Raw genomic sequence first — 8,193 nt, 5'->3', positions numbered from 1 at the left:
TTTGACTTAATATATGCTAATTAGATTTTAATGGGATTCAGATTTCCAACAGTAGTACAGCGTTAGCCATGGTAAGTTATAATCATATCTAATTGGTAATTCTAACATAACAAATTTCTTGGATAAATTATTCTTAGTTAATAGTCCCCCAGGAACCACACACACACACACACACACACACGCACACACATATACACACACATGCACACACACGTCCCTATTTTAGGGGAAATCAAGGGAAAAAGACAAGGTCAAATCAGGCTCACGCCACCATTGAAGCCTGGTCTCCTTCAGGCCCCCACCAGTACCGTCCATGGATGCTCTAAGCCGGCAGAAGCCAGGGCTGTATGTAAACGGTGCGGGTCCTAGGGTGCACGTGACACACATCCAGACTGTTGCTTTTGAGGGAGGCGGCTGCAGCAAGGCCCATCCTTGGACCTTAGCACAAGACTAGTTCTCTGGGTTCATCCTGGCTATAGGGGTCCCCTCCCTGCAGAGCTGGAGCACCTCAGAAGAAGTCTAGATTCCAGAGAGTCCCTGCTAAGTTAGCACCTCCTGTGCTGAGCTGGGCTCTATTCCCAGATGAAGGTTGGGGTGGCCCACTAGCCCCGGGCAAACCTGGGAGAACCCCTGAGAATGGCCCGAAGCCTGTCTCGCTGCAGAGAGATGGGCTGCAGTTGTACACCCCCAGGTAATAGCTCTCTTTCCCTGCTTGTCACTCTGTCCCACTGTGTCTGCCATTGGCCACAGGCAAGTGTGACTCCCTGTCTGCCCCTCTTTGCTGGCTGGCTGTTTTGGTGCCTGCAGAGGGTGGGTGGGTGGCGTGGAGGTCTGTGAACATGACCTGAGGCTGGGAGCTGGAGAAGTGAAGGTGGTGGTGGAGCAGGAGGTGGTGTCTTCAAGCCCCCGGGATTCCCACCCAGCTCCCCACACGCCAGCTGCACTGTGCCCTGCAGGTCACCTCCTGTTCCATTTGCTAAGTGACAGAAATTGTTCCCATCTTCTGCTGCTGTGCTGTGGACAGGCAAAAACAACCTTGTAGACAATCTGGGTCTGTAAATGTAAGTTCTCCACGCTAGTTTTTTCTTTTCCTTTTTTCTTTTGCAGTGCTGCGGTGGACCCAGGGTCTCATCCACTGTGCCACTGTGCTAGCAGTCTGTCATTGAGCTACATTCCTGCCCTCCCTCCCCAGTGTTCTCTTTTCTTCTCATTCTTTCCCAATTCAAGGGCACAAAGCGACCTTAGGGGACAAGGGAGGAATCTTATCTCTGATCTGATTAGGGAATGGAGATTAACGGTGGCACCTCAGGCTGCGACAGGCGTCGTTTATTAGGCCCTATGCACTTTAGACATTTTCTTAAGTTTCAATAGTCACTCTCTTATCAGCTCCCATAGCAACCACCAGAGGAGGAGGATTGCTGTTCCCAGTACTTTGACAGACAAGCACAGAGACAGTGTAAATGGTCTGAGGTCACACCATTAGTCAGCAGCTGCATTGGGATTTGAACCTGGGGAAGCTGGATTTTAGAGCTCAGTTCTTTAGCCACTGTGTGGGGTTCTTTAGACACACCAGTTGGGGGGATCGCCAGGACATCGAAGAACCCACAGCCTTGGGGCAGCACCCAGGGAGAAGGAGGAAAGGAGAGAACATTATTAGTGCTGTCCTGGGATTCTCCCCAGGGAGGCAGAATTTCCTGGGGTATCATCCCTAACCACAGATGATTCTCCACTGTCTGTGTAACTGTGGGCAGGTTGCATAACCTCTCTGAGCCTCTGTGGCTATCTATGAATAGAGAAAATGCCTTCTGTATGCAAGACTTCTCGGAAGATCAGGATGGATGGCACACATCTGTGGAGAGTTGCCCTGCATGGCATGTTCCCAAATCTGTCTCTACTTGTGTTCATGGAACTTTGTAAACACGGAAATATTGCGGGAGGAAGAGGAGAGGAGGCACCGGCAGACTGAGGACTTCATGTCCTGACTGGCCATCTTTTGGCAGAATTGCCACATGGAAGATTTGGGCTTTCCTAGGACTTTCCTTCCAAGAGTACCACCTCCATTAACAAGGGGTTATGTCGCAGAAGCTCAACTCTTTCATCCCACTGCTTTGGATTTGGTGGGAATGGACATTCCAAACCCGTGACAGCCCCACCTCTCTGCCCCAGGATCAAGGGGATGCTGAGGGACACTAGCAGGTGCTATCTTGCCCCCTCAAAGCCTACAGTGGTCACCCACGGTCTATTAGCTTGTGTCTTCCTGGCAGAAGCCACATGAGATTTTACTGTGATTTCAGGTTCTGCCCAAAGCTCGGTGGGGGCAGCAGTGTATCCAGACTGCTGGATGGGTGGTCCGAGGATAACACTGCAGAATCTCAGAGCTGCTGGGACCAGAGTACAGGCTGTAGTACAGGCTGGGAACCCACAGGGCACTTTCTGGGCTCTTTCCCCATCTCTCACTGTGTTCCCTGCGTTCCATAGACCATCCAAGCCAGCTTCTTCATCCCAGGTCTGGTTTGAGGGTAGGCCAAACCAACATTCCCAGCCATGTAAGGCTTCAGTGTCTGGGCCTGCTAGAGTGGTGCAGGTAGACAGGAAGGTCCAATCTCAGAGCTGCTCCACATGTTCAGCTCTGTGTTCTTTAGCCAATGGAAAGCCTCTTTGAGCTGTCACGAGTCTGAGATACGGGGCCATCGTCCATCTTCAGAGCTATCATGATAGAGCGTGAACAGTCAGCGCTAATGAGTGCAAGTTGCCTTGAAACAAATGAGTTCCCGAGCTACAGGATGCTGCTGTGGTGTGGGGGTGTCTCTTAACCCTGGTGATGGCTGCTCTTAATTGTCAACTTGACTACATCTGGACTTAACTAAAACCCAAGTGCCTCGGTACACCTTGAGGGAATTTTTTTTTCTTAATTGAATTATTTGAAGTGAGAAGATCCACTTTTAACCCAGATCTTTTGAGGTGGGAAGATTCACCTTTAATCTGAGCCTTATGTTCTGCTGGAAGCTTATATAAAGGACATGGAAGAAGGAAACGCTCTCTTCTCTCTCTCTCTCTCTCTCTCTCTCTCTCTCTCTCTCTCTCTCTCTGTGTGTGTGTGTGTGTGTGTGTGTGTGTGTGTGTGCGCGCGCGCGCGCCTGCTTGCTCTCACTGGCAAGTCCATTCCTTGACTGGAATTAGAGCCTGCTTCTTCTGGTGTATTACTGATTCTGGTGTATACTGAAGACAACAGAGACATCCAGCCTCATGGACTGAACAATTGTTGAATTCTTGGATCTTCTGTTAGGAGACAGCCATTGTTGGACTAACTGGACCACAGCCCATAAGTCATTCTAATAATATATTATATTATTATATATATATTATTCTATCAGTTCTGTTCCTCTAGAGAACCCTGACTAATAGATTTTGGTATCAGAAATGATTCTAGAGCAACAGAAATAAAAGGATGGATATTTTAAGTGTTTTGGAATAGGTTTTCCAATATGCCAACACTTACAATTACTGAAGCCACTCCTAAGAAACTCAGAGATTAGTGAAAGCCCATGGTGTAGACTAGTGTACAAACCTAAGGACACAAATGCATTTGATTATCCTGTAGATGGAAATTTCTGTCCTGCCCGGTCCTGTAGTCATTCAGTCCCCCTAAAAACACACAGAGGCTTATATTAATTATAAAGTGCTTGGTAATTAGCTCAGGCTTATGATTAACTAGCTCTTACAACTTACATTAACCCATAAATAATTCTTGTATATATTTAGTCATGTGACTTGGTACCTTTTCTCAGTAAGGCATTCTCATCTTGCTTCCTCTGCATTTCCTCTTCCCAGAATTCTCTTAGTCTGGTCACTCCACCTCTATTTCCTGCCTATCTACTGGCAAATCCGCATTTTATTAAACCAATATGAGTGACAAATCTTTACAGTATACAAGAGCATTCTCCCACAGCATTATCCTGATTCACCAATTGTGAAAAGCAATGGGTTTGGTCATTCTGTATAGAAAAAAATTTGACAATTTGTGGAAATAGAAGGAAAATGATGACGCTGGTTGGTCACTCCTAGCACCTCTGGATAGATAAACCTACAAAGGAAAAGAAAGGGCCCTGTGATAAAGTTAACCAACTTCGAGGATCTCAGGATATGTCAAAGGATAGCTATGAACTCAGCTGATAGCTCCAGATAGGCACAGTCTGAACTTTAGACTCCAGAGTTTTCTGAGTGTGCCCTGAAAGAGAATCTTCTCTCCAGCACCCACAGAGCTCACGTTGCAGAAATGAAACCAAAGCCCTCATTATAAGGTTGGCTGAATTACAGCAAAAATTCAAGTCCCAACCTCAGAGAGTGTCAGTGAGGGCTTTCATTGATAAAGAGTGGGATTCTGTAGATTGGGATGGAGATGTGTGAGAGGACCCTGTTGAGGCTGAGAACTCTGATTTCTCAGGTTCTCAAGGATTTAATCTCAGCTGAGGAAGTGGTTTTTCCACCCTCAGCGATGTACACACACCCCACCTCTGGAAATACTGCCTTTGCTACCTTTGACTGGGGAAATTAATCCATCATTGTCTGCTAAACCAGCAGAGACTTTGTCTGAAGGAGACGCCAGCCGAGGTAATACTGATGTCCCCCAGGGCCCGCCTACGGTGGCCTCTAGACCTATAACCAGACATAAGGTGAAGCAGGTTCCTGGAGGGAAGATAGAAAGTGTAGTCCGTGAGGAGGAACACTACAACACTAAAGAGCTTAATGAGTTTGCTGATTCATTCAAGCAGAATTTGGGGGAATATGCATGGGAATGGATTTTAAGGCTATAAAATAACAATAGAGGGGACATAAAACTGAACCAGGCAGAGTTTGTTGATAGGGGCCCACTGAGGAGAAATTCTAGGTTTAATATGAAATCTTGCTCAGTTACGAAAAAGGTCTCAAAGGTTTGTGTGAATGGTTGGCTGAAGCGTTTGTCGAAAACTGGCCTACTGAAAACGAGTTGGAGATGCCTGATAGCCCTTGGCTTAGTGTTGATGAGGGGATTTTAAGGCTCAGGGAAATTGCAATGCTAGAGTGGGTACCCTGTGTAAAACCTAATCCTCCACCATGGGAAGGCCCAGAGGACATGTCCGTCACTAATCCTACAAGATGCAAAATGGTGAGAGGGCACTGGCACATTTGAAGAGTCTTCTTGTTGCTCTTTTCCTTGTGCCAGACTGTAGGCTGGAGATGCTGCTGCTCAGCTGGGTGAATTAAACACAATGGGTTTAATTAGGCCTTGAAGTAGCAGGGGTCAGGTGGTAGCGCTGATTCTCTAAGTCAAGGTGATCGTAGTTAGTGTAATAGGCAGCATAGTTGAATCTTTGTCCATAATGGCTGAACCTATAATGGTCAGCCCAGGAAAAGTAAATTCTATGGTGGCGTGACTCATGTGCACCTTTGGTACTGGCTAATGGATCATGGGGTTTCCAGGCATAAAACAGATAAGAAGCCTACCACATTTTTGTTTGATCTGTATCAACAGGAAAATTCTCAAGCCAATGAAAGAAAGGTGACATTGGATCATGGCAAAAGGGATCTTGGCCACAAACGTAAGAGTTTTACTGTTGGCCTTTCTCCATTTCTTCCCCAGAGAGGCCTCCAAGGCCTTTTACAAGGGTACCTAACTGTACACTGGGGGAAAGGAAACTATCAGACTTTCAGGGGTCTGTTGGATACTGGTTCTGAATTGATGACGCTGATTCTGGGAGACCCCAAGAAACACTGTGGCCTTCCAGTTACAGTAGGGGCTTGTGGAGGCGGGCGATGGATTAATGGAGTTTTGGCTGGAGTCCGACTCACAATAGGTCCAGTGGATCCCGGAACTCATCCCAAGGCTGTTTTCCCAGTCCCAGAATGCAGAACTGAGACAGACACACTTAGAAGTTGGCAGAATTCTCAGATTGGTTCCCTGACCTGTGGAGTAGGGGCTGCTATGGTTGGAGAGGCTAAATGAAACTCTTTAGAGTTGCCTCTGCCAAGAAACATAGTGAATCAAAAAACAGTTTCACATCCCTGGAGGAACTGCAGAAATTAGTGCCACCATCAAGGACTTGAAAGATGCATGGGTGGCGGTCCCCTCCCCCCCATCTCCCTTTGCTCTCCTAGATGGCCATTGCAGAAGACAGATAGCCTCATGGGGTGTTCTCTACAGTCGGTTGACTAAAGAGAAGACTAGGGCCTGGTTTGCTGATGGTTCTGCATGTTAGGCAGGTACCACCCACAAGTGGACAGCTATAGCATTACAGCCCCTTTCTGGGACAACCCTGAAAGAAACCAGTTAAGGAAAATCCCAGTGGGCAGAACTTCAGGCAGTACAAAATACTCATACATTTTGTCTGGAATGAGAAACGACCAGATGTCCAGCTGTTCACTGAATCATGGGTGGTAGCCAATGGACTGGCTGGATAGTCAGGGAATTAGAAAGAGCATGATTGGAAAATTGGTGAGGAAGACATCTGAGAAAGTAGTACGTGGATAACTGTCTCTAAATGGTTGAAGGATGTAAAGACACTTGTGTCCCAAGTAAATGTTCATCAAAAGCTGATTTCAGTTGAGGAGGAGTTCAACAACCAAGTAGATAGATTGGTTCATTCTCTGAACAGTAAGCCTCTTTCTCCAGACATCCCAGTTATTGCCCAATGGTTGCATGAACAAAGTGGCCATGGTGATAGAGATGGGGGTTATGCACTTACTTGACACCATGGACTGCTACTCACCAAGGCTGACCTGGGTACAGTGGCTGCCGAGTGTCAGATCTGCCAACAGCGGAGACCAACACTGAGCCCCAGATATGGCACCCTTGCCCCGGGGTGTCCAGCCAGTAACCTGGTTGCAGGTTGACTATATTGGACCGCTTCCTCTATGGAAAAGACAACACTTTGTCTTTAGTGGAGTAGATCTTTATTCTGGTTATGGATTTGCCTTTCCTGTATGTAATGCTTCTGCCAAAGCCACCATCTGTGGACTTCTAGAATGCCTTATACACCATCATGGTATACTACATAGTATTGCTTCTCACTATTGAACTCACTTCACAGTAAGAGAATGCAACAGTACCTCCACAATCATGGAATCCACCGGTCTTACCATGTTCCTCACCATCCTGAAGCTCCTGGCCTGGTAGGATGCTCAAATGGTCTTTTAAAGACATAGTTACAATATCAATTAGATGGCAGCAGCCTGGAGGGCTGGGCCAGGCTTCTCCAGAAGGAGGTATATGCTCTGAATCAGTGTCCAGTATATGGTCCGGTTTCTCCCATCACCAGGAGTCACAAGTCCAGGAATCAAGTGATGGAAAAGGAATCGTTCCACTCACTATCACCCCCAGTGACCCACTAGGAACATTTTTGCTTCCTGTTTCTGAGACCTTAAGTTCTGCTGGCCTAGAAGTTTTTGTTCCAGAGAAGGGAGCACTCTTGTCAAGAACCACAGTAAACATTCCCTTGAACTTGAAGTTCAGATTTCGCCCTAGCCACTTTGGGCTTCTGATGCCCTTAAGACAACAGGTCAAGAAAGGAATACGTGTTAGAAGGGGTGATAGATCCAGATAACCGTGGGGAAAATTGGATTGCTTCTCCACAATGGAGGTAAGAAGGGTGTCTGGGGTGCAGGATATCCTTTAGGGTGTCTCTTGGTGCTACCGTGCCCTGTGATTGAAGTCAGTGGAAAACTGCAATGACCTAATCCAGGCAGGATGACAAAAGGCTTGGACCCTTCAGGAATGAAGGTTTGGGTCACTCCCCCATGAAGGAAACATGACCTGCTGAGGTGCTTGCAGAGAGGGGAGGAAATACAGAATGGGAAGTAGAGGAAGATAGTTCTAAATATCAGCTGAGGTCATGTGACCAGCTGCGGAAACAAGGATTATAGTTGACATGAGTGTGTCTGTCATATTTTATTAAGAATGTGTTTATACAGATGTTTGTGTTTTCTTTCTTTGATGTATTATGTAATTTAACATCAGTTAAAGGAATATCAGTGGTTGGTTATATTTGAGATATTAAAAGAACATCTCCCAAGGGGCATTGCCACCTATTCTAAAATTTATAATGCATTTTCTGTTGAACAAGGGATAGTTATATCATGTTAGGCATAATTATGACCTAGTTAAATATATAATGGGGTTGCAGTTGCATGTGGGATAGTTATATCATGTTAGGCATA

This window comes from Microtus ochrogaster, chromosome 10, assembly GCF_000317375.1.
Source record: "Microtus ochrogaster isolate Prairie Vole_2 chromosome 10, MicOch1.0, whole genome shotgun sequence".
NCBI classification, from domain to species: domain Eukaryota; kingdom Metazoa; phylum Chordata; class Mammalia; order Rodentia; family Cricetidae; genus Microtus; species Microtus ochrogaster.
The sequence above is the reverse complement of the archived record's forward strand: the minus strand, read 5'-3'. Positions refer to the sequence as shown.